The following is a 26,996-nucleotide window of genomic DNA, read 5'->3' as shown; positions in this document are numbered from 1 at the left end:
AAATCCCACTTGCCCATGGTGTATAATTCTGTTCATACATAGTTGGATTTGACTGACTAATATTTTGTTCAGGATTTTTGCAACTATATTCATTTGTCTGAATTTTTCCTTTTTTTTGTAATGCTTTGTATGCTTTTGGTGTTAGGATAATGCTGGTTTCATAGAATGAGAAAGTATTCATTCTAGTTCTATTTTTAGAGAATAAGCTTACATTTTCCCTAAAATATTTGTTAAAATTCACCAGTGAACCAATCTGGCCCTAGTGCTTTCTTTTTGGCAGGTTATTAATTATAGTTTCAAATCCTTTAATAGATATAGGCCTATTGAGATTGTCTGTTTCTCCGTGTGTAATTTTGGTGCTGGAACAACTGGACAGCTACATGCAAAAAAAAAAAAATGAATCTAGACAAAGACCTTACACTTTTCATATACATTAAATGGATCATAGAACTCAATATAAAATGCAACAGGACTTCATTAAAATAAAATAATAATAAAATAAAATGTAATGCCCCCAGTAAGCCTTTTTAGATTCTTCAATCATGTGTTTCTCCCTAATTATGCCTTAATTTCACCTGGTTTATACCTCTGCAATATTTATAAAAGAAATCTTGCGTGTTATATGTACATGCCTATCAACTCCATTGGACTGTGACCTCGTTGAGGGCTGGTAGGATGTGTCATTCATCTTTGGTGCCAGTTCAACATTTGTTCTGGTACAAAATAGTAAGTAGAACATATCCTTTGAATTGAACAATGCAGAGTTTTGGTTAATTTAAAATTCAGTTTCACAGGCCTACAATTACTAAATGGTATAGGGACACAAAACTCTTTATAACTAAAACATTCACGAGTCCATTTATGAAATCAGTGTCCTCTCAGCTCTCCTTTGCTCATCGTAGTGGAATTGATCCCCACCCACCAGGTCAGGTGTTTGATTAGTTCTTTTTGATAGGGGAATGGTGCCAATAACCACTAATCAAAACAATTGCAATGAAGTTGATTGCAAGGGAAATAGTCCCATCCAAGGAGTATGATTAGACTTGGTAAAAGAGGGGCAAAGGGAAGGGAAAAGGAAAAGCAGAAGTATACAAGCAATCTCCCCAAGTAAGGGGGAAGACCAAAAAGAAGGAAGAGTGGGGCAGTGGTGGAGGTTCTCCCCAGGGTTCTCTCCAGGCAGACAGCGGGAACAAGCAGGGCAGGGAGGTGGTGGTGAGTAAGGACACCTCAGTGTTGTAGGTGTAAGGACACCTACAGTATGGAGCTGCAGGCTTAAACTTCCCAGAATAAATCTCAGCTTTGGATAGGAGCCTGTTATCAGACCCACCCTCAAATCACTAGGCACTAACTATCCTATGGAAAAGGGCAGAGTCCAAAATTTTGATTAAAAATAATATATGAGCTTAAAACAAATATAAGCCTACATATTTTTAACAGAGAAACTTAACATATCTACTAGATATTGGGAAATCTGAGCTCTTATGAACCCAAATAAAAGCAGGGAAAAGATAGCAGAGATACTGTTTGAAAGTGACCAGTTTTTTTGGTGTGTATGTCCATGCAGGTAGCCCTTACTTTGTGTGCCCATGGTTTGTTGACTGGTGCATATTGTGCTACTCACAATTGCTCCTTGTCAAAGTATCATTTTCATAAATTAAACTCATGACTCTCATGCAAATGTAAAATGAGTATATGGCACAGATTTAATGAACCCATTAATAAGAGAACTGGCATGATGGTAGTGCTGATTCAAAAGAACTAAATGGGGTAGAAGCTTTTATAGTAGCTGGAAGAATTCTTAAATAGGATTACTGATTTTAGATAAAAAATAGCTCATGTTCTGTAGGGAAAATCAGCTAACATTCTGAATTTTGGAAATGGTATTTTCCATCAGAAAGGAATCATTTGCATCCCTACTGAACAGACATTGTTTGTATTGCTATCTGACAGAAATCAAGGTACAAATCAACATCAACCCCTTCAGAATTACACCATACCTTTATCAATAGTAAATAACAAGTTAAACAAAGATGCAAAGGTACATGCCTAGAGATTCAGATAATCCGCAGGCAGGCCTGATAATCAAACCCTAGCATAACTAAGAAAGAACAGGCAAACGTCCCTTTAGTTTTTTTCAGGCTTTTGGATAATTTTCCTTAACACCATTTTACAAAGGTTTTTCTCTTCCGTATCTTACTGATGTCAAGGAGACTAGAATTACTGGGAAGGGTATTCTCAGATATATTATCAAGTTATCCCATTGTAAAAAATACCAAAAACCAAAAAACTAATCCTGAAGCTATCCACATGATTAAAGAAAAACTATACAATTTTGAGTGAGAGCAGAAACTGCTCTTAGAAAGCATAGTATTAGTGAGTTCTTACAGGCTCCCAGGTAGCTACATCATCAGAGAGAAGGAAGCACCAGAAGAGGTATTTTACCCATGTTTGGTCAATACGAGGGAGTGCAGAATTGCTTTTGACACAGTCTAGAGGCTGACATTGATACCATGCCAGAGACCCGTAAGCATGTTGTGCTTTCTCAAAGGTCTTCTCTGTGAGCTGAGCTGCCTTCGAACTTAGAACATGAATTGTATGGTTTTACCTTGAACAAGATTCTGGAAATAGTTTATAAAATAATATCTGCATATAGGCCTCACTTTGGAGAGAGCTCATTACATTCCTGGGCACTGCAGTGCTACCAGATATCATGAGAAATAGAGGCAGGACAAGAATACCAAGGGAGGGTTGCTCAGCATAGATGACTGATGTGACCATTGTGATGATTTGACCAACTCCAAAGTTCATTCCCATGTCACCACTAAAACATTTTTTCCCCTTCATTGCTAATGTCTGAGAGGAAATTTCTTTCCTCTACCCTCTTAGGTTTATTCGTAGGGGCCTGCAAAGTAAACTGACAAACGACAGAATGATGGAAGAAAAAACATAAATTATTTTAATTAATATTTTCTGTGTGAAAGAGTCCAACAGGAAGGAAGTGAAACTCAAAGAAGTAGTTAGACTTGGGGGCTTATATTCCATTTTTAAGAAAGGAAAGGGGGTTTGGAGGAAAGTGAGTAGGAAATATATGGGGAAACTGATGGGAGATAAGCGCTATTTTCATAAGGTTTGTTTATGTCGACTCACCTCAGTGCCCATTCTCCACCTTTGGTGACAAGAGTCACTCTCTTCTTCCTGGTTCGGGAGAGGGGGCCTCGGTCTCAGGGAAAATTCATGCCCTGCTTTTAGGGAGAAAAGGGGAGGGAAGATTTCTTCCTGCATCTGCTGATTTTCAATTGCTTTCAGCTCAAAACCATATTTATGCCAAAGTGGCATTTTTTGAGGTGGCATTTTTTTAAAAAATTTATTTATTTTTGGCTGTGTTGGGTCTTCGTTTCTGTGCGAGGGCTTTCTCCAGTTGCGGCAAGTGGGGGCCACTCTTCATCGCGGTGCGCGGGCCTCTTATTATTGTGGCCTCTCTTGTTGCGGAGCAAAGGCTCCAGACGCGCAGGCTCAGTAGTTGTGGCTCACGGGCCCAGTTGCTCCGCGGCATGTGGGATCTTCCCAGACCAGGGCTCGAACCCATGTTCCCTGCATTGGCAAGCAGATTCTCAACCACTGCACCACCAGGGAAGCCCTCCCCAAAGATTTTCATTGTTCCTTTATAAACTTGCCCTCCCACCCGTCTTTGCTCTTCCCATCAACTGACTATTAGACATGATGCCATTAGACATCAGGTTAATTTGCATAGAGAATTTTATATAAATAGAGTCATACAGTATATATTGTTTTTTGCCTGGTTTCTTCCACTGCATAATTATCATGTAATTAATCCACATTCTTGCACTTATTTATAATGTATTTATTTTTATTATCGACTGTTCTACTATATGGATTTACCACAATTTGTTTATCCTTTCCCTTACTGATAAATATTTGTGTTGTTTCCAGGTTAGGCATTATAAATAAAACATTTGCTGTCATTAATCTTTTTAATTTTAGCCATCTAACAGGTGTGTAGAAGAATACCATTGTGACTTTTGTTTGCATTTCCCTAATGACTATCATATAGAATAGCTTTTTATGTGCTAAATTGTGTTACATATATCTTTGGTAAAGTGTCTATTCAAAATTTTTGGCCACTTTTTCAAAAGGTGGGTTTTTAAATTTGTATTATTATTTAAAAAAATTAAAGTATAATGACACACAACATTATATTAGTCTCAGGTGTACACATAATGATTCAAAATTTGTATATATTGCAAAATGATCATTGCAATAATTCTAGGTAACATCCGTCACCATACATAGTTACAAAATTGTTTTTTCTTGTATTGACAACTTTTTAAGATTTACACTCTTAGCAACTTTCAAATATGCTATACAGTATTATTAACTATAGTCTCAGTGCTGTAGTTTACATTCTAATGACTTATTTATTTTATAACTGCAAGTTTGTACCTTTTGATCCCCTTTACCTATTTCATGCATACCACCATTCCCCACCTCTGGCAACCACTAATTTGTTCTCTAAATCTATAACATTGTTTTGTTTATTTGTTTGTTTCTGTTTTCCTTAGATTCCACATATAGGTAAGATCATATGGTATTTGTCTTTCTCTATCTGACATATTTTTCTTAACATAATGGCCTCAAGGTCCATCCATGTTATCTCAAATGTCAAGATTTCTTTCTTTTTTTATGACTGAATAATATTTCATTGTGTATATATACTTTTTTTTATACGTTCATTCATCAGTGGACACTTTGTTTCCATATCTTGGCTATAGTAAATAATGCTGCAGTGAACATGGGGGTGCATATATCTTTTCGAGTTATTGTTTTTATTTTCTTTGTCTAAAAACCCAGAAGTGGAATTGCTGGATCGCATGGGAGTTCCAGTTTTAATTTTTTGAGTGACCTCATACTGCTTTTCACAATGGCTATACCAATTTACTTTCCCACCAAGAGTGCAGAGGGGTTCCCTTTATTCCACATTCTTGCCAATGCTTATCTCTTATGTTTTTGGTGATAGCCATACTAACAGGTGTAAAGTGATATCTCCTTGTGGTTTTGATTCCCATTTCCCAGTAATTAGTGATATTGAGCATCTTTTATGTGCTACCTGTTGGCCATTTGAATACCTTCTTTGGAAAAATGTCTTTTCAGATTCTTTGTTCATTTTTTAATTGGATTATTTGACTTTTCTGCTATTCAGTTGCATGAGTTCCTTACATATTTTGGATATTAACTCCTAATGAAATGTGTGGTTCGCGAATATTTTTTCCCATTCCATAGGTTGCCTTTTCATTTTGTTTATTATTTCCTTTGGTGCTCAGAAGCTTTTTAATTTGATATAGACTCACTTGTTTGTTTTTTATTTTGTTGCTTGTGCTTTAGGTGTCATATCCAAAAAAATCATTGCCAAGATCCTTGTGAAGAAGGATTTTTTTTATGTTTTCATCTGGGAGTTTTATGGAAGCCTGGTTTCAGGGCTTACATTCAAGTCTTTAATCTATTTTGTGTTAATTTCTGTGTATGGCGGAAGACACTGGTCTTGTTTTATTCTTTTACGTGTGGTTGTCCAGTTTCCCCAGCACCATTTATTAAAAAGACTGTCCTTTCCCCATTGTATATTCTTGGCTCCTTTGTTACAAATTAATTTACCATATACATGTGGGTTTATTCCTGGTCTCTCTATTTTGTTCCATTAATCAATGTATCTTTTTTTTATACCAATATATATCATAGTTTTGATTACTATAGCTTTATAATATAATTTGAAATCAAGGAGCATGATGCCTCCAGCTTTGTTCTTCTATCTCAAGACTGGTTTGGCTATTTGGGGTCTTTTGTGATTCCATACAAATTTTAGAATTTTTTGTTCTATGTATGTGAAAAATACCATTGAAATTTTGATGAGGATTGCACTGAACCTGTAGATTGCTTTGAGTAGTATGGACATTTTAACAATATTAATTTTCCCAACCCATGAGCACAAAATATCTTTTTCTTTGTTTCCTCTTCAACTTCTCTCATTAATGTCATAGTTTTCAGTGTACAGGTCTTTCACCTCCTTGGTTAATAAAAGTGTGGGTATCCTTGTCTTGATCCTGATCTCAAAGGAAAATCTTTCAGCTTTCCACCATGGTGTATGATGTTAGCTGTGGACTTGTTATATAAGCCCTTTATTATGTTGAGGTATGGTCCCTCTATGCCCATTTTGTTGAGAGTTTTTCTTAAATGAATGTTGAATTTTGTCAAGTGCTTTTTTTCTGCGTCTATTGAGATGGTCATATGATTTTTATCCTTCATTTTGTTAATGCAGTGTGTCACATTGATTGATTTGTGGATATTGAACAATCCTTGCATCCCTAGAATAAATCCCAGTTGCTCAGGTATGTGATTCTGTTAATTACTGTAGAATCTTGTTTGCTAATGTCTTGTTGAGGATTTTTGCATCTATATTTACTGTTCATCAGGGATTAAATCTTTGGGAAAGAAATGGGTGATCCAAAATGATTAGGTTATAAAACATGTTCTTATTAGATTCTTGTATTTATTTTTATTAGTCATTATATGAGCCATTTATTGATTTTATTTTTTTGGCATCCTTTTCTGGTTTTGGTATCAGGGTAATGCTGGCCTCCTAAACTGAGTTTCAAAGTGTTTCCACTTCATTTTTTGGAAAATTTTGAAAAGGATTGGTATTAATTCTTCTTTGAATGTTTGGTAGAATTTACCAGTGAAGTCATCTGGTTCTGGACTTTTTTGTTGGGATATTTTTGATCACTAATTCAATCTCTTCTTGGTTTGTTCAAATCTTATTATTGGGTTTTAAGAGTTCTTTATTATGTTCTTTATAGATACAAGTTCTTTATCAAATATGTTACTTACAAGTATTTTCTCCAATCCATGGCTCCTATTTCGATTTTCTTAACTGTGAATGCTTTTTTCAAAGAGCAGACATTTTTATCATGATGAAGTCCAGTTGATTGATTTTTTCTTTTATGTATTGTGATTTTAGTGTCATATCAAAGAAATATTTGCCTAACTCAAGGTCACAAAGATTTTCTCCTATGTTTTCTTGTAAAAGTTGTATAATTTTAGGTTTTACAATTAGGTCTACAATCCATTTTGAGCTAACTTTTGTATAAAGTGTGAGATATGAATGAAAATTTATTTTTTGTTTACACAAGGATCAAATTGCTCCAGGACTATTTGTTGAACAGACGATCTTTTCTCTACTGAGTTGCCTTTGTAGCACAAAATCAAAACTATTATGTCATGAGTTTTGCCCAAACCCAGTCAGATTCCCATCTTGAAAATCCACCTTAAACCATTGGAGTTCAGACCCCTAATCTTGTAAATATGTTCCCACAACTCCTGCTTCTGATAACTGCTAAGATTCTGCCAAGGTGGTGCTCTCACTCGCTGATGGAGGTTTAAAAAACTTAGCGGTGCTTCATGGAGAGATAACCAACTGACAAATTCCAACCCAATCTGATAATTTCTTTATTTTAAATTGAAATAATTATTTAAGAATGTGTTTAGATAGGAGATATTATACTTAATTAGGGTTCATTTTGTCAGGTGTGATTTCACAAGGAATTTTTTTATCATAACTTAAGATTTACTGTTGTGAAAAATATTTGACAGTAGCTTTTGAAAAGCACAATTAGTCAAATTTGCACTTAAAATTATAATTCTTTTATTTTTAAATTAGAACTGTTTATCCTTTAATATTTAATAAGGGCTTCATAGGAGTGCTTCTCACTTTTGTTTATTCATACAAAAATTACTTTTGGGAAACATTAGTTTGTAACACTGCAACAAGAAACTACAGGAACTATAGGACTAAAAACAGTAACATTTGGTCACAGCAACTCGTGGCAAACATAATATAAACTACGGCTTAGAGACCACGATGGTATAGATTAAATCTTTGGGATAGAAATGAGTGATCCAAAATGCATTAGGTTATAAAACATATTCTTATTAGATTCTTGTATTTATTTCTGTTAGTAATTATAAATATAAGCCATTTATTGAAGTCTCATGATATTTCTAGCCATGATCATTTTCCAGGAAGTGTTTTTATAAAATACACGTGATTTTATTCTCATATTAAAAATGTGGATACTGAGGGCTTCCCTGGTGGCGCAGTGGTTAAGAATCCGCTTGCCAATGCAGGGGACACGGGTTCGAGCCCTGGTCTGGGAAGATCTCACATGCTGCGGAGCAGCTAAGCCTGCAAGCTACAACTACTGAAGCCCGCGCCTAGATCCCGTGCTCTCCAACAAGAGAAGCCACCGCAATGAGAAGCCTGCGCACCGCAAGAAAGAATAGCTCCCGCTTGCCGCAGCTAGAGAAAGCCCACGAGCCCAAGGCAACCAAAAATAAAATAAATAAACATAAATAAATTTTTTAAAAAATGTGGATACTGAGATTTAGAGAGCTCTGGTGAGGAGCAGAGCTCCAACGCCTTCCTTGTCTCCTATCCTGTTGGGCTCTGTACCCTCTCCTTCCCTAGGTCCACAGAGCCTCAAGTCTATTGAAACTGATTTGGTCCTCTCTCCTCAATGTCAACCTGCCTGTTTTCTTTGTTACTTCTTTGCTCTAATACACTACCCAGATCGTGGCTTGGAGGATTTGTATGCAGGGTTATTTACCATACACAATTAGGAAACCCCTCCCCGTGTGTTCTTCGGTATCTGGCCATGGCATTGGCAGTAGTCTGGGCTCACTCTCACTTATCACTGAGCCTCTGATTGGAGTCCTGGCGGCTGAAGCACTGTCACTCATGACAGCACAGCCTTTCTCCTTCGATACTTTCATAATCTGAAAATGAAATGCACATCTTTCACTGGTAGATTAGAAATAGAATTTTCTTCTCTACTTTTCGTTTGCAGACTAGGTTTTAAAGCCTCAAGTGACTGTGTGAACTTTATCTTGTCTCTGCCAGCTGTCTGCATCAGCAGCATGGGGTGACTTTGGTTGCCAGACCTTTCTCATGCTATCCACCCATCAAATGGCTTCAACCCAGGGTCCCAGGAGTGTGTTGGTTTCCTGAGGAACAAAATCCTCTCTTCCAATAGAACGCTTACTTCCAGCTACTCACTGGCACATACAGAGTCATACAGAGTTTGTAAACCTAGCTTTTCTTCTTACTACTTGGAGATTAATCCTATAATGCCCTCATTCTTCCAGAACAATAGTTCTCCACATGAGAATTAAACAATTGCTTCTTTAAGCCACATTGAGCCACATCTGGCAGGAAATGTTGTACTGAAAATTGGAAGATCTAACTGGTGGCTGGATTTGACATTGCTGAGTCTTTTGTAATATTCTCTGCTTCATTTTGCTGAGAAATGAAAGTTTGCATTATGTGGTCTGGAGCTGTGAAACACAAATGTGGACATATGGAAACAATTCTCAAAGCTCTTTTTATTTTTCTTGAAGTGACAATATTGCCTTATGTTTAAATCCATTGAGTAGAATAATATTACTTATTTAAAAGCCTACATATTTTCAGCTTTATAATATCAGGCATGCCTATGGAAAGAAGCCTTTCATCAGAGAGGGGCAATAGTGAGTATTTAGAATGACAATTGTAATTTTAGCAGTTTAACTGGGACTTTTTATTTTTTATTATTTGGTTAAAGGGCCAGATAGTAAATATTTAGGCTCTGTGGGCCTGCAACTACTGAACGCTGCCACTGCAGAGTGAAAGCAGCCTTGGACTGTACTTAATGAATGGGTGTGGCAGTGTTTCAATGAAACATTGTTTAGACAGGAACAAAGCAGATTTGGACCTCATGCCAGTTTGTTGACCCTTACCCTAGAAAAAACTCTGAGTTTCACATTCTTTTTTTATATCCCCATGACCCTCCTTTTTAAAATCATCTGCCATCTATACCGTGCAGTGCAATGTTAGGTTGCCAGATTTATATTTGTTGATTGTAAGTATGTCTCCTAAACTATATATTTATATGAAATTCAAATTTATCTGGGCATGGTGTATTTTACCTGGCAACCCTATCCCAGTGACCTTTTTCCCACATATTCCACCTTAATTTGGAGCTTGATGTCCTTCCCTAGATCAAAATCTTCTTTGGAAAATGTCTGAAGTTCTTCAAGATCAGCTGAGGGGGAATTTAGGGCCACACTGCCTTTCCTACAATTGCCTTTGTTGCATGTTAGGAACAATAATGAAGGAAAAGGAACAAAGTTTTTGTCTCAGGCTAAATACAAACACATCTGTACTTGTGCAAGAGAGGTTTGGTGGAGCCGTAATTTCCTTTCCATTCCCTGAACATCTGCCCTGGTCACAGGTTACCTATTGTTTCTAGGTAAGTGAATCCTGATGGAGTCAACATGGAGGAAGATATTCAGAGAAGAGGGGTCTTAAAGGGATATGATACAGAAGAGAACCTACCTAGTACAGAGTAAATGCTTCAGTGCATACATGTTCATTATCATCCCCTAGTCCTTTAACATCCCAATTATTTCAATTCATTCAATATAAAATATTCAAAGAAAAATTCTGCCCATATACTCTGTACTTGCTTAATAAATAAGCATCATTAAAGTTAAAATTTAGAAGAATGAGACTATACAAGTCACAAGATCAAGGTATTATTTCAGTCATTCTAAACGATGTTGGTATTTGAGTTCAAATTACATTGCACGCTGGCTCTGAAAGGGGCAGAATTATTTTCCAGAAAATGTTGGCAAAGATCTGCTAGGCTGTGAGAAGTTGGTTCTCATGTACTCTGGGCTGTGAGAGAACACTGTGTCTTTTCCCATAAACACGAGGGAAGGTGAACGGGCTCTGGGGACTTCTGATGGGGAAGATAATGAAAGGTGCCTTCATACCTCAGCTGTTCAGCACCATTAACCTTCCCAGTAATTGAAACACACAAAAGGGGGTGGTAAGTGAGAGGCCTCCCTCTCGTCTATTACCTGGCAGGTACAATTACTTAAGCCTTCAAATAAAGGAACGACTTTAGGTTCCTTTTCAACCATTCTTTACAAAAAAATCAACCAAAGCTTTTTGTTTTTTAACTCTAATGTTATAATCATTTCTTTCTTTTGATTTGTGCCTGTGGGTTAAAGCATACCCAGCTCAATAAGGTGGGCATTTGTTATTTAATTTATGTAGCTAATAAAGTCCACCATGTAGAAAAGGTTACAGCAACAAAAAAAAGAGGTCTTAAAGGTTTACCATAGGAGACCAATTTACGATTCAAAGTGGTTTTAGACTGACAGGCAAAAATAAGATTTCATTTTCCACATGGAAATGAAAAATGCAAATGCAAAATTTTAATCTAGTTCAAGCTGAGGAATAACATCATATTGTAATTACAATACAAGGAAAATGAACCTAATCCTATAAATGTGTGTATGGACATGAAGGAAACTAGTTTTCATCAGTTATGTCAATGACATAACAATAGAGCAATGGAAGTGTGTGTGTGTGTGTGTGTGTGTGTGTGTGTGTGTGTGTAGGGAGTTGTTATTAACACTTCTCTATGCGAATTATACATGTACATATAAGAATGTATTTCTGTGATAAGACAAGAACATCTAGAAAAGCATTTTAAAAAGTAGTTATCTTTGGAAAAGCTAAAAGTTCCTATAATTAAAAAGCAAGTCATCCAGCTCACGTCACATACTCACAGTATCATCCAGTGGCATTTATATCAAAACTTGCTATTATAAGTTAGATTCTATTTGCTTTTGAATCTACTTGAATTATGCAGCCATTATTTGAGCTAAATTACAAAAATGTTAAATGTTTCTATTATTTAAATCAAGATGAAACAGAAAGATATTTCAAAGTTTCTGATACATTTTTTTTTCTTTTTTAAAGGGGAAGAGGAGGAAATGAGGAGTCTTTTTTTGTTTTAATTGATTGATTGATTGATTGATTGCTATGTTGGGTCTTCGTTTCTGTGCGAGGGCTTTCTCTAGTTGCGGCAAGTGGGGGCCACTCTTCATCGCGGTGCGCGGGCCTCTCACTATCGCGGCCTCTCTTGTTGCGGAGCACAGGCTCCAGACGCGCAGGCTCAGTAGTTGTGGCTCACGGGCCTAGTTGCTGGGCAGCATGTGGGATCTTCCCAGACCAGGGCTCGAACCCGTGTTCCCTGCATTAGCAGGCAGATTCTCAACCACTGCGCCACCAGGGAAGCCCTCTGATACAATTTTAAGTGAAAATGGTGACAAAGTGAAGCTGCCAGATGGCAAATATTTAATTTCTGCTCAGTTTTCTTCCATCACAAATACCCTGTGCTGGGCAGAGACTGAGGTCTAAATGGTCCTCATTCTTCACGCTCCTGGATTCACCCTCTTTGCCACATGGCTTTTCAGCTCCTTTTACTGAAGAGGCAGAATCTGTTCTCCTGACCCTTGATCCCGAGTTAGGTTATGAGATTTACTTCGGTCAATGGAATGCCAGCTGATGTGACACACGAAGATCAGAACAGACTTGTATTTTTCTGCTTCTTCTCTTAGTTCTGTGCCACCGCGGTGAGAGGTGCCTGGATTTGTTTACTGCGCAATGATACACAAGTCCAGTCATCTCAGATGGGGCCATTCTCCATCAGCGGACAACAGCCTCCCCAAGGCAGGTGCGCAGGAGACCAGAACACCTGCTGAGCCAAGAGTGTGGTCTTGAGACCCCTGAGCTCAGTAAAGTGGTGTCTGCCACTGAGGTTTCTGGTTGATTCACAGCATTATTATGGCAGTAAATAACGGATATTGCTGCTTATGTTTTTGAACTCCCATTTTTCAGTTACATTTCTATTTGGAATAGTGTGGTAAAGTAGATGTCAATGGATTCAGTGTTTTTCTAGAGTTTCTGTATTCCTTTTTAAAAACAGCTTTGAGATATAATTCACCTACTGTACAATTCACCTACTTAAAGTGTCCAATTCAATTGTTTTTTCTGTATATTCTCAGAGTTGTGCATTCATCTCCACAATCTATTTTATCAATTGTATTGATAAAAAAAATTTTGGAAATTTTATCAATTTCCAAAAAAAGAAATCTTTCTTTTTCTAGCCTACAAGTCTCCCATCTCCCACAGCCCCAAGCAAACACTCATCTACTTTCTGTCTCTATAGGTTTGTCCTTTCTGACATTTCATATCAATGGGCTCATATAATATTTGGTTCCTTATGACTGATTAATTTCACTCAGAGTATTTTCAAGATTCCTCTACATTGGAGTACTTCATTCATCAGTACTTCAGCCTAAAAAAATATCACTGGAATTATGGAATAAACTTAATCCTTAAGGGTGTATTTTTTTAATTATCCAGCACTATTACAAGTTCTCAGTCTTGTTTTCAATTGAAAAAGACTTTTAATGATAATCATTAAAATGCTTATGGTTGAATTTAGATTCAATTCTGTGCAATAAAATCAAATTGGTTATAACACAATAAAGGCCGTATATGAGAAGCCCATAGCTGATGTCATACTCTGAGCTTTTCCTCTAAGATCAGGAATAAGAGAAAGATGCCCACTCTCGCCACTTTTATTCAACATAGTATTGGAAATCCTAGTCAGAGTAATTAGGCAAAAAAAAAAAAGAAATCAGCAACACCCAGCTGGAAAGGAAGAAGTAAAATTGTCAATATTTGCAGATGACATGATATTATGTATAGAAAATTCTAAAGACTCCACCAAAAAAACACTGTTAGAACTAATAAACAACTTTAGTAATGTTGCAGAATACAAAATCAATATAAAAAATTGGTTGCATTTCTATATGCTAGTAATAAAACAACACCACTTACAATTGCATCAAAAGAATAAAATACCTATGAATAAATTTAACCATGGAGGTGAAAGACCTGTACATTGAAAACTATAAGACACTGATGAAAGTAACTGAAGAAGACACAAATAAAAGGAAAGATATTCTGTGGCTCATAGGTTAGAAGAATTAATATTGTTAAACTGTCCATACTACCAGAAGCAATCTACAGATTCAATTCAATCCCTATCAAAATTTCAATGGCATTTTACACAGAAACAGAGCAAAAAAATCCTAAAATGTGTAAGGAACCACAAAACACCCTGAATAACCAAAGCAATCTTCAGAGAGAACAAAGCTGGAAGCATCATGCTTCCTGATTTTAAGTTATATTACAAAACTATGGTATGGTATTGGTATAAAAACAGGCACGTGGATGAATGGAGCAGAATAGAGAGCTCAGAAATAAACGCACACAAATATGGTCACTTAATTGATCACAAAGGAGCCAAGAATATACAATGGGGAAAGGACAGTCTGTTCAACAAATGGTGTTGGCAAAACTGGACAGCCACATGCAAAAGAATAAAACTAGATTATTACCTTACACCATACAAAAATTAACTCAAAATGGAATAAAGACTTGAATTTAAGACCTGAAACCATAAAACTCCTAGAAGAAAACATATACGGTAAGCTCCTGGACATTGGTCATGGCCATGATTTTTTGGATATGACACCAAAAGCAAAGGCAATAAAAGTAAAAATAAACAAGTGAGACTACATCAAACTAAAAAGCTTTTGTACAGTAAAGGAAACCATCCACAAAATGAAAAGGCAACCAATTGAATGGGAGAAATATTTGCAAATCATGTATCTGATAATGGGCTAATATCTAATATATATAAAGATCTCGCACAACTCAATAGCCAACAAACAATCTAATTAAAAATGGGCAAAGGATCTGAATAGACATTTTTCCAAAGAACACATACAGTTGACCAACAGGTATAGGAAAAGATGCTCAACGTCACTAATCATCAGGGAAATGCAAATCGAAACCACAATGAGATATCACTTCACACCTGTTTGTATGATTAGCATCAAAAGATAAGAAATAACAAGTGTTGGCAAGGATGTGGAGAGAAGGAGACACTTGTGCACTCTTGGTGGGAATGTAAATTGGTACAGACAGTATGGAAAATAGCATGGAGTTTCCTCAAAAGATCAAAACTGGGACTACCATATGATCCAGCAATTTCACTTCTGTGTATTTGTACAAAGAAAATGAAAACACTAACTCCAAAAGATATATGCACACCCATGTTTATTACAGAATTATTTACAATAGTTGAGACATGGGAACAACTTCAGTGTTCATTGATGGGTGAATGGCTAAAAAAATGTGATACACACACTGGAATACTATTGAGCCATTAAGAAAAAGGAAATTTTGCCATTTGTGACAACATGGAGGGACTTCGAGAGCATTATGCTAAGTGAAATAAGTTAGAGAAAGATAACCTATGGTCTCACTTATATGAGTAATCTTAAAAAGAAAAAAAAGGAGCTCATAAATACAGAGAACAGATAGTTGGTTGCCAGACTGGGGGGATGGGGATGGGGGTGGGAAGTAGGTGACATGAGTGAAGGGGGTTCAAAAGGTACAAATTTCCAGTTATAAAATAAATAAGCCACAGGGATGTAATGTATAGCATGGTGAATATAGTTATTAATACTGTATTGCATATTTACAAGTTGCTGCAAGTAAATCTTAAAAGTTCTCATCACAAGAAGAAAGAAAAAAATCTGTGACTGTGTATGGTGATTGATGGTAACCAGACTTACTGTGATGTTCATTTTGCAATACACACAAATGTCAAATCATTGAATTGTACACCTGAAACCAATATAGTGTTCTATGTCAATTATACCTCAATAGAAAAATTCTTAGGTCAAGATCAGATGTTGATTTTAATTTTAAATTAGAAAAGGACTTTTAAGGATACATTCAACTCTGCCTCCCTCTTCCTACCCCAAAGAAGTAAAGAAAAATTGTGACCTTTTATGCCTTTCATAAAATTAGAAATTTTGTTTAAAGGGTATAATATATCTCAATTTAAAAATTAAAAAAAAAAAAAGAATTTGTTTTCCTGGACACTCATGTAGTTGATTCTGTGAATTTATCCTTCTTTGTGATATGATAGAAGGAAGTTCTAGAATCTCCCTTTTCTCTGTATGTATGCACCTCAGCTGCTGCCATCAGTGGACATGTGTGCAAGATGATATTGGAGACTGTGGTGCTTGAATTGGGTAGAATGCTGGACAGCTGACTCTGCACTTCATTTTAACGTTAAGCCTCTCTGATTCTACTTGTGCCAGAATGTCAGGAAAAGTGTGTTGTTTATGCGCAATCCTGTGAAATGTTTATTAAGCACTTTTGGAAATACCATGCAGTATTGCTTTTATACTTCAAGTTCTTAGTTGTGGTTTGTTCTATCTTAGATACCAGTGTTTGTTAGTCCCCAAAAGTCCTCCTGGGTTGAAATGGGCTGAATTGGAAAGAAATATTATAAGCAGATAAGGTAGGGGGTCTATGGAGAAAGAAAACCAGGCATGGCTTTCTGGACATAAGAGAACACCTATTCATTTTGTACAAGCCATTTTGTGATCTAAGCCTGGCCAGAGTGCTTGCCCTTGAACAGGTCTCAGTAATTAAGGAGCTTAAGGGAAAACAAGAATGCTGACTGTTATCAGGCAAGAGAAGTAGCACTAGTAATAATGTATCAATTGTAAAGACTTCCAGTTCTGTTTCCATGGTAAAGATTAGCCTGAAGCACTCAAGCACCAGGTCAAACGGAACCTAAGGGATGATGGCGTTGACCTTTTCTGATCCTCCGGATTTCAATCAACTAAAGCCTGGGCTCTGCCTACCTCCCAAGTCCTTTCATGAATATACATGTACCCTTAGCTTAAAACTTCCCCAGTTTTGCTGTTTGGGGAGACACTGCTTTGGGAAAGATCCCTGGTGTTCTACTTACTTGCTGCAAGTAACAAATCCTTCCTTCTCTCACTCTTTGTCTTGGTTGTGTCTTTTGGCTCGACACCCACCAAGAGGCGAACCTAGTTTTTCGGGTAACAATATGAGGCTGACTATTCTCTAGCTGAGATTTATGGAATTAGATGCATAATCCTTTGGTAGTTAAAACCAGGGCTTCCAAGGGCTAGTTATAGGGAACATAGCTCATCAGAGATAAACTGCAAAGACACCGTGCAGTGTGTTTTTTATCACACATGTGACAATTCTTCTCCCTGCAGTCTGTCTATCCATAATTGTTCTTCAGGATTTGTTGCCTGGGGGCTTATGGGAAAAATGACTCCTAATAGAAATACTATTTTATTTGATTCACAGTATTCTTTCAGAGGATTTAATGATAAATCTGTTCCCATTACAAGAGTAAAGTTAAATGTATTCCCAGATTTAGATAAAACACGCAGAAATAATTTACAGGGAGAAAACTGCTGAATAAAGAAGAAAAATGAATGGAGTCATGTTTTGATCTATGGAGAGCATTGAGAAAGGATTTCATTCGGGTGGGGTGAGTTGATCCTTCCTCTTCTCGGTAGGGAATCCTGAGTGCACAGACTGCTCCCAGGTGTGCAGGAAAACAGAAGACTTTGGTCAGGAACTGCCAAGGGTGTAGTTTCACTTAGAATCTACTTTCCTAGGCAGCCTGTCTGCACTTACACATATGAGGGTCCACACACTTCTGAACATCGGAAGGTGATTTCTTGTCTTTTATTTGTGACGTGTGCTGATTTCAAGTTCTCTTTTGTGTTTGGTGTGAACTCTGCAGACACATACATATATGCGCGTGCGTGATTTCTGGGGTTTGAATCATCACTTACAGAAATGTGCAAGATTAGATCTACACATTTTCTTCACCTTTCCTTTGTTTTAATTTTTTAAAATTTAATTTAATTTTATATTGGAGTAGAGCTGATTTACAATATTGTGTTAGTTTCAGTTGTACAGCAAAGTGATTCAGACATTGATCAGTTTTTTTGTAACCTAGCAATCTCATTCTAATGTTCTTCTATAAATGCCTGTAAATTCCTAGTTTCTCAAAATGCTCTTTTACTGGATTAGTCATTAATGAGTTTATGATTCTTTGGCATGCATTTGTTCTATATTTGTACGTGTTGTGTTTTTAACTTTTTGAAAATAATGCTTTGACATAGAGATTGCACATGTCTGGTAGGTGTACACATAACCTTGTGTGATAATACATGTGCTTAGTTTGAGTGTTGCTTTACAATAAATTTCCTTTCTGGTTCATTAGAAACTTTACTTTTCAATAGTAATATAGGGAGTCTGGCTCGCCATAAAAAATAAAAATATTCTCCTTAGTTTCCAGGTAATGGGTATTTTCAGTGTACTGATTTGAAATAGAATTGAAACATAAAGTACTTGCAATTTTGAGTAGTTTAAAGTTAGAAACTATATAATTTTTATTTAAATATATGGCCGTTTAATGGACCAGTTTAAAAAAAAAACCTCCCTCCAAGGCTGTTAATCACAAATGAAAAAATGATATATTTTATCTAGGCTATGGCTTTTATTAAGTTTTTACTCGGTAGTACATCAGGAAAAGATACTCATGGAGGATGTGCTAGTTATAGCTAACTCATGGAGAGAAACTTGAAAAAAGTTTGTTTTTGAAACTGGCAAATATGATCCTTTCGGATGAGTCATTTTAGGGATATGGTAAATGGTGTATCAGATATTTAAATTTATGTGTTCCTAAGTTGTATCACCTGTGGTTCCATCTCTGGCCTTAGTGGCTGTCACCTGTGGAGAAGGAATTTTTATGCCACGTGTTCACTGGACCACTGTGGGAGGAAGGGGCTGGTGAACCTTGTTTGGAATCAGTGGCAGTTTCGATAACCTCAGAAGCCACTGAACGCTGTGGCATAGACCTAGTGTCCCCACATGATCGTTTCAGTAGCATCTCATTACTTGGGGTGTTCGAGACCCAACAGAGGGTTTCTCTGGAGCTTAGGAGCAAGCAGTGACATTGCTGCTTGGATGATGCAGGAGCGACCTGCTGCCTTGAGACATAAGACCAGGTGCCACCTGCAGTTCTCAAGGTTGTGATTAGTTTTTATTTTAACATTTATAAATCCTCAGGCAGCCAAAGAGCTTGATAAAGTTAAGCTAAATACACTCTTCCTCGGAGTGGTGAATTGGTGGGAGAAGTGGCAGAATGAACCATGTGTGTGTACGTATGTTTGTGTGTCTTAAGGGAGGCTGGTTGGGTAGAGAGACCTGCTGAAGGAATTAAAAACCACTGTCAATAGTTGTAAGAGAGGCTCAGATTGGATTAGGTGACGATCCAGTTACGTGGGATTGAGCTATTTCTTACTTGTTACCATGCAGAACGGATATTCTCCACTTTGGATTTCTGAGCATGTGAGCAATCAGGAAATACAAAGACATCTGCCCTGACCCAGTTGAGCCCCAGTTGAAACTATTGCCTTCACGTGTCGGAGGTGTTTTGTGTTCTAGGATATTGCTATGCAGCCACCGTTAGAACCAGCAGCACTTAACCTGCCTCTGAGGCCTTCCCAGGTCCTGGTTCCTGTTAACACAGTTCTAAGGAATGGCTGGTAGGATTTTGATTTAAAGGCGAGTAGATATAATAAAGGGAATCTGATTAGCATGCGAAAATAATTCAGTAATTTGATTCAGGTCAAAGAAAGTAATTTTAATATAAACTATTATGGAAGAAAATATTTTAAGAACTGTTAACTATTTTAAAGTCTCAGATTTGGCTGATGTAAGAAAAATAATATGTTTCTATAGACATCTGTTCAAATGTTTGGAGATTATCAAAATTAAGGATTTGTCATATAGCTTTACGTTTGCTGTGTCTTTGATGATTAGAAACTTGAGAATAAGGACATTGCTATACACCAAAAGTATAATACAACATAAAAAGAAAAATATAGCTGTGTAATGTCATCAAGCTGGCTAGCTGCTGTGTGTCTGTGATTCTTAGGCTTCTCTGAAACGTTGTGTTAATTCATGGAAGTTTTCTTTTTTTAATTAATTAATTAATTTTTGGCTGTGTTGGATCTTCATTGCGGCACTGAGGCTACGGGCTTTCTCTAGTTGCGACCAGCGTGGGTTACTCTTTGTTGTGGTGCACGGACTTCTCATTGAGGTGCCTTCTCTTGTTTCGGAGCCTGGGCTCTAGGCGCAAGGTCTTCAGTAGTTGTGGTGCGTGGGCTTAGTTGCTCCGCGGCATGTGGGATCTTCCTGGACTAGGGATCGAACCCGTGTTCCCTGTATTGGCAGGCGGCCTCTTAACCACTACTCCACCAGGGAAGTCTCGATTCACGGAAGTTCTGATAAGAAAACCTGTGAGCCTTGACATTTCAGAGCACATCCTTTTCTGTGGTGTGAACCATGCCGTCATTGCGAGGGGTTAAAAAAATTGGGGGACTGAAAGAGGATATGTTGACTAGAGTTTAGTTAAGGTATGTATAAGAGAGTTTAAGGGAGCAAACGCCAAATTACTCTTTGCTTTCTTAAAGTGACAAGGAACATTTCTGAAAAATATTTTTTCTGGCATAGAACACAGTAGAATTGACAGGTCTCAGAGTCAATTACCTATTAGAGGTAAGTCAAATGATCTATTTTGAACTATGGTACAAGGTTAACAAACATAATATTGATTTTCCCGTTTATAAGAATAAATTTTGGATCATAATTATTTACTATTCTTTTGTCATGATGAACTACTGATCTATTTTAAGAAACCTGAAAACCTGATCTTTGGGAGATTTGCATCGCTATGGACTGATTTCACTTGTTCTTCTTCTAAGTGATGGGATTCATTTGTTGGAAGATAGGCTGCATGTTTGCCTAGGGAAAGTTCCTCTTCCTCATGAATATTGCTGCAAGGTGAAGCAGGAGTGGGGAGATACATCCTGCAGGCTATTGCGCATTTGAGCATGAAAAGGACATATATTGTATCTTAATCACCATCCCAATTCCCTAGGGATGAGACTGGCTTACCCACCCTCCCAAGGCCTCCTTGCCAACCCCCAGCATCAACATGCCCAGAGCCTTCATGAGCATCTTCTTCCATTTTCTTAGATGGAGGTGATGCCGAATGACTTCCTGGGTTGACTTGCATGGATTTGGCCAGCCAAAGAGGTGTCCTTCCTCCTTCACTACTTCCTGTGGGATCCATCCCCCTGAGGTCTTCCACTCTTATTCCATGTCCCAGGTGTAAGAGGGACTGAAGTGGGAGGATGGCAGTGAGAATGAGAACGTGACACTGCACACAAAGAACACTTTCAGGACTTAATGGTTGTTTGATTCTATGTGGAGTAATAAGAAATGGGAGTGTGAAGGACTGGGGTATTGGCAAGTGACTTCAACAAAACGGGGAATTGTTGGTTCACATCATTGCATTTCAGGCAAGGTTAGATCCAGATGAGGCTGTGCCATCAGGATCAGCCTCTCTTCATGTTTCCGCTCTGTCTTCCCAGTGTCAGCTTGATGCTCAGGCAGGAATCTGCTTGGTAGCTCCATGTCCAAGGTCGACCTTCCTGATCACAGTGGTAGAGAGAATGCTTTCCTCTATTTGGACTTTGGTCCTTATTACCCTGAAGCACTAAGCATGTATTTATTTGTTTATTCCCTCAACTCAAGCTCCAAGAAAGCAGAGACTTCCTCTTTCTTTTTTGTTGTTATTCCTACTTCCTAATCCCCAGAGCACAGGGATGGTCCTGGAAGACAGTGGGTTCTCAATACATATTTGTTGGATAAGTAAAAAGGTGAATGATTCTCTTTCCCCAAACAACCAGCAAGATCCCCAGATCTGACTTCCACTGTTTTGTCTGTGTTGTGACTGCTCTTATCCAGCTACTGTGACAGGAAAGGTTGGCCCTCATGACCAGTGGTGGAGCCAGGAAGTGATTGCAACTTGATCCTTGACCAGGTGCTTTGACTGCATCACTTTGACAAGAAAGCAAAATGCACAATCCATTTAGGTAATTAGTTTAACATCTATTATGAAAAGCACTAGCTTTCAGGCTCTTACTGGCTTCATAGAACAGATGCTTGGTTACATGTCTCCCTCCTTAATCAGATTTTAAACTTCCTGAAAACAGAATCACGCTTCTTTGTTCCTGCAGTGCTTTGCTGATGGTACTCAGTAAGTACCAAATAAATGGAGAAATTAATCTATTTTAAATATGCTACCTTGAAAGTATATAGAATATCTGCAGAATCCCCCTGTGTATTTTATAATCATTTTTTAGGTGGCCTAATAAAAATGAATTTTTATGTGACTATCCCTGAGCTCTCTACTAGCCAACTGATTTGTTCATGGAAGGATCCATTGGCTGATTTTGAGTGTTTTGTTTTCTTCCAGTAGGAAAATGCCTGACATAATTTCTGACCCAAGGCTTTGATAAAAAGCATGGTGCCTGTTCTAAAAGTTGCTGGGAAGCCCTGAGGGAGAGCTTGAAAAGGCCAGGTGTCAGGGGAACTACCAAAGACCAACAAGCAGCAAAGAGGAGGCCTTCTGGCAGGTATTATTAGGCAAGATGACTGTTATCTAGGGAGATCTTGATCAAGTCTGATCTCAGCAAGGCTCCATATTCAGGAGGAGCCTGAAACAGAGGTGCCTGGGGGCAGTGTGTAATTGGCATTCTCCACAAGCCTGGTTCATAGTGTCTACCTGATAACTTGAAGCAGCATCTAATCCAGGTGGGAAAGGCTCACTGCACATCAGGGCAGAGGGCCTGCAGGTGCACAGGTGGCCATTGCACTTCAGTGTAGGTGTCCAGTTGTCTCCTTGACACCCATGAGGCTAAATTCATTTGGGTCGCAGCTGCCTCTGGGAGTGAGAACCATGGACTCTGTGTCCAGTAACCTGCAACATCAAGTGGAAGCTCCCATTGTGCTTGCAGACTTGACCCCCTGGTCTAGGGTGAGGCATTTCTGAGTCTGTTTATGGCTGGCCATTATTGTCAACAAAACCTGTTACTATCTTTGAGAAGTTTTATGACTAGCTAGCTCAAAGGCATGACAAAATGCACATGCTATCACTTAAAGACTACCTCTATTTTCAAACAAAGATCGTTCGTATTTTCAGAATTACATAGAAGGGCCCAGTGGAGGTATAGAAATGAAGATGATTCCAGCAGCACTCCTTCAAACAGCATAAAACTATAAAATTCAACAAGATGTACTAACATAATGAGTCACACTTTCAGATAGGCAGTGGAGTGGAGTGGTTATGAAAGGAATGTTTGGATTAGGTTTCTGCTTCCACTGATGAATGCCAGCTGTGTGACCCTGGGTAATGTGCTTATCCTTTCTGTGTCTCAGCTTCCTTGTCTCCAAAAATATAAGTAATAATTATAACCCATCTCATAGACTTGTTATGAAGATTAAATTAATTAATATATATAAATAATGCCTGGAACATAGTAAGTCCTCAGTGAATTTTAGCCATTACTATTGCTCCTGTTGATCTCAAGTGTAAAATCAGAAATGTGACTTTGGTCCATGACTTTGGGTAGAATAATCAGATAAGCAATTTTAGGGAAAGGCATTTATACTGGGTATTTCCATTATTCAAAGTATTATCACTAATACTGCAAGATTAAGACAATATTACAAAAGAAGAATATTTAAAAATAAGTTTATGTCATAGAATTAGAAACTCTAACAGTACATTGATATGTTTCAGCTTTCTGTAATATTATATCTCTCTAAGCAATAAAGCTTTTCAGATTAAGCTATTTGGATTAAATTGTCACTAGCAACTTTGACTTCTATCGGTTTTATATATTTTTCCATTAGCTGAAAAGGACTCCCCAGATCAAGACAATATGCTGCTGAAACATATACTGCTTGTTATCTGGCTGTTTTTTATGAAATCTTCTAAGACATATAGTATCTGACCATCAATATGGGTTGTTTTGACATTTACGATAGTGAAATGAGTGTTAGTGTCCAAGTCAAACATATTTTGTATGCTTTGGAATGTCATCTCACTTAGAATGGGTATGAAAACTTTGGTGTGGATCCTTGGAAAGAGAGCATTACTGCTTGATTGTGAAAGGTTAGGTTTAGCCCCATCTCTTGAATTTTCTCATGTCCCCTTTTCTTCAGTCATCCCATCACTGACTTATTCAAACCCTCTAAATCTCTGGCATTTACTATTGTCGTCTTCATGATTTTCCTGTCTCTACCTCACCTCCTTCTGATCCATTTGCTATCCTGTTGCCAGAATAATCTTTCTAAAGACCACTTACCTGATGATCTTGCTTTTCTGGGTAAAGATTTTCGAATCTTCCCTCACATCACACACACACACACACACACACACACACACACACACACATTTATTCCTTGAAAGGTCCCTTCCCTTCACTTACTGTTCCTAGTCCCTCCTTTAACTGACCCTAAACTACAACCACCATCTAGCTACACTGGCATTCTTCCATCAGGACTTTCAGTTACCCCTCCCTCTACTTCTGGCACTTTCTCTCCATGTCTTGTCTTCCTGTTGAATATAGTCATCTAGGCTCTTACAGATCCATTTCCAGGAAACATATGCTCACAATAAAAATAAAAACATAAAATGCAAGAGGAAGAATCATCAGAAATAATAAACTACAGAATTAGACCAAAATAAATGTATATATTGAAATAGATTTAGGATATAAAATTTGTTTTATATGTATAAAGAAATAAAAGATTAGAAGAATGGAAAGAATAAGGGACTATCAAAATGATCAAGTAGAATTGAAAAAGAGTAGTATTGAGAAATGAAAAATGTAATCACTGAAATAAAGAATTTAGTGAATGCTGAAACAGCAGATTAGACACAGGTGAAGAGAGACTCAACAAATTAGAAGACATATTTGAAATAAATAACCAGCATGCACCACAGAGAGATGAAGAGATGGAAAATATGAAAGCCAGGTTAGGGGACGGGGTAAAGCGATTGATTTTAGTATCTGATCTGAGTTCTAGAAGGAAGAGCATGTGGGAAAAAGAAATACTTAAGAGATAATCTATGGGAATTGCCCAGAATTGAAGAGAGTCACCAATGTTCAGATTCAGGAAACCTCTCAAATCCCTAGTGATACAAAGGAAAATAAATTCCCACCCAAAACAACACTTTATATTGGAACTGTAGAACACCAGAATCAAGAGATGTTAAAAGCAGATAAAAGATAAGTATACCAAATAAACAAACAAAATCAGAGACAAGAACTGTTAAATTTCTGAGAGGGAATAATTACCAACCAAGAATTGTAGACTCATTGACTTTCTCTTTCTTTCTCTTTGAAGAATGAAGGTAAGATAAAGCCATTCACAGAAATATAAAATCAAAGAGCATTTAAGGCCAATTAACCTTCACTAAAGAAGTGTTAATGGATATACTTAGCAAGAAAGAAAATTATTACAGAGGGCAGTTATGAGTACTTATAATCTAGTAGCTAGAAACAAATGGCAGGTCCTCAGGTATAATCACATATTTGAACAGTAATAAAGCTGTTTGTACAACAACATCTTTATGAAGTTGATGGAATTCAAAGGGAGAAGACAAGATAAATCTAAGTGAACAATTGAAAATATAGTTGGAAAAGGCTTACCAGACTTAAAGCATTCTAAGGTCCCTGCATTATTTTGTTTAATTTTAGGCTTTGTTAAATTGTTCAGCAGAATGCAGTGTAAAATTTTAAGGATGACCACTTAAAGAAGAGTAATAAGACATACACATTTCAAACCAGTAGGAAAAATGGAATGGGATGGGGGTAGATTTCAGTCTGTTCAACAGAAAGCAAGAAGAGAGGGGAGGAGAAAATAACTGAGAAAAAGAGACAAATAAGCATAAAATAAAATAAAATGAAGTGATAAGGATATAGAGATTTGAATAAATTATTTCCAACTTTGATTTTAAGGATATATATATAATAGTAAGAAAATATTATGCAGGCTGTTCAATTACATGTGGAATATTTACATTTTTACTTAACCATAAAACCAGTTTCAATAAATTTAAAAGAATTAGTAACATAAAAATAAAATTTCTTAAAACTGAAAAGCAGTAATGTATCTCACTTATAAAAGCTCATATTGTGCTGAATTACATTAATGGAAAACAATAATTAAAAAAAAAATACCTAGAAACATGGTCACATTTTAAACCACCAAAAATAATGATATAAACTTATTTGCTATAATGGATGGAGAGCTAGTTTAACTTCAGCAGAGCTGTAATACCAGAAGCCAAAAGAAATATAGAAACAAGTATAAGTTCTGAAGGAAAATAACTTTTTTACTAGAAACTATTATTTAAACCATCGTAAAACATGAGTGGAGAGGATGAAGAGGGAGACTAAAATCTTGCTAATGTTCTTTGAGACATAAGTAGAATTTAACCATGGACATTGTTTAAAAATTGAGATAAAGTGTTGCGTTATAAATAGAAGGATGATCAGTAGAAAATAAATTAAATGTGATATTTTGTGTGCTTTTCAAAATCATGAAACTGATTTTCCTCCTCAGAAAAAGTCCTGTTTTCTGTTTCATGTTTTACTATGATTGCATGTTTTTTCATTCATTGTTCTTTCATCTGATAGTGAGAATATTCTTGGTTAAACAGTGAAAGTTTGTTTGTACTTTAGAATAGGTGTATGAGGCTGTTTAAGCATGTGGATTTTTTTACCCAATCTATTTTTTTTATAGACTACTGTTGGCTTGCGGAAGCAGACCTGTGAAAACTGTTAAGGATGATGAGTAGCACCACTGGGTGGATTTGGGTGACACAATATAATTCATGTCCTTAACATCTTACTATTATTATACATAGAAACTTTCACCAATTATTGTTGCTGATAAATAACTGAAACATTTTCCTGTAACTGATTAAAATATTTGTCGATTTCTCAGATTTTTAAATAGAATGAAATTGGATCTTATCATGAATTTTCTATAAAAATCTGGAGTTCCTTTTAGGTTAACAGATTTGTATCTTTTATAAACTAATTTTAAGTTCTATAATCTTATACAATGCTTATATGTAGTCTTATGTATAATATACATATAGTCAGGTTTACGAAAGAGAAGGCCATTTCCATACCTGGTATAATTCAACAAATTCTGTGAATTTTTAATTTCCACTTGCTGC

General features: G+C 36.9%; 1 pseudogene across 1 annotated transcript in view; it reads left to right on the top strand.

Moving 5' to 3' along the window:
• The first annotated feature begins 4,349 nt into the window (after positions 1–4,349).
• Positions 4,350–26,996, top strand: part of LOC309664382 (low-density lipoprotein receptor-related protein 12-like) — a 128,421-nt pseudogene continuing 105,774 nt past the window's right edge. Inside the window, exon 1 of the transcript XR_014268445.1 lies at positions 4,350–6,398. The product of XR_014268445.1 is annotated as a low-density lipoprotein receptor-related protein 12-like (transcript). The remainder of the gene's footprint in view (positions 6,399–26,996) is intronic.

The sequence above is a fragment of the Balaenoptera physalus genome (genome assembly GCF_965194825.1).
Source record: "Balaenoptera physalus genome assembly, chromosome: 7".
Lineage (NCBI taxonomy): Eukaryota > Metazoa > Chordata > Mammalia > Artiodactyla > Balaenopteridae > Balaenoptera > Balaenoptera physalus.
Note: the sequence above shows the minus strand (reverse complement) of the source record. Positions and strands in the feature narration are given on the sequence as shown.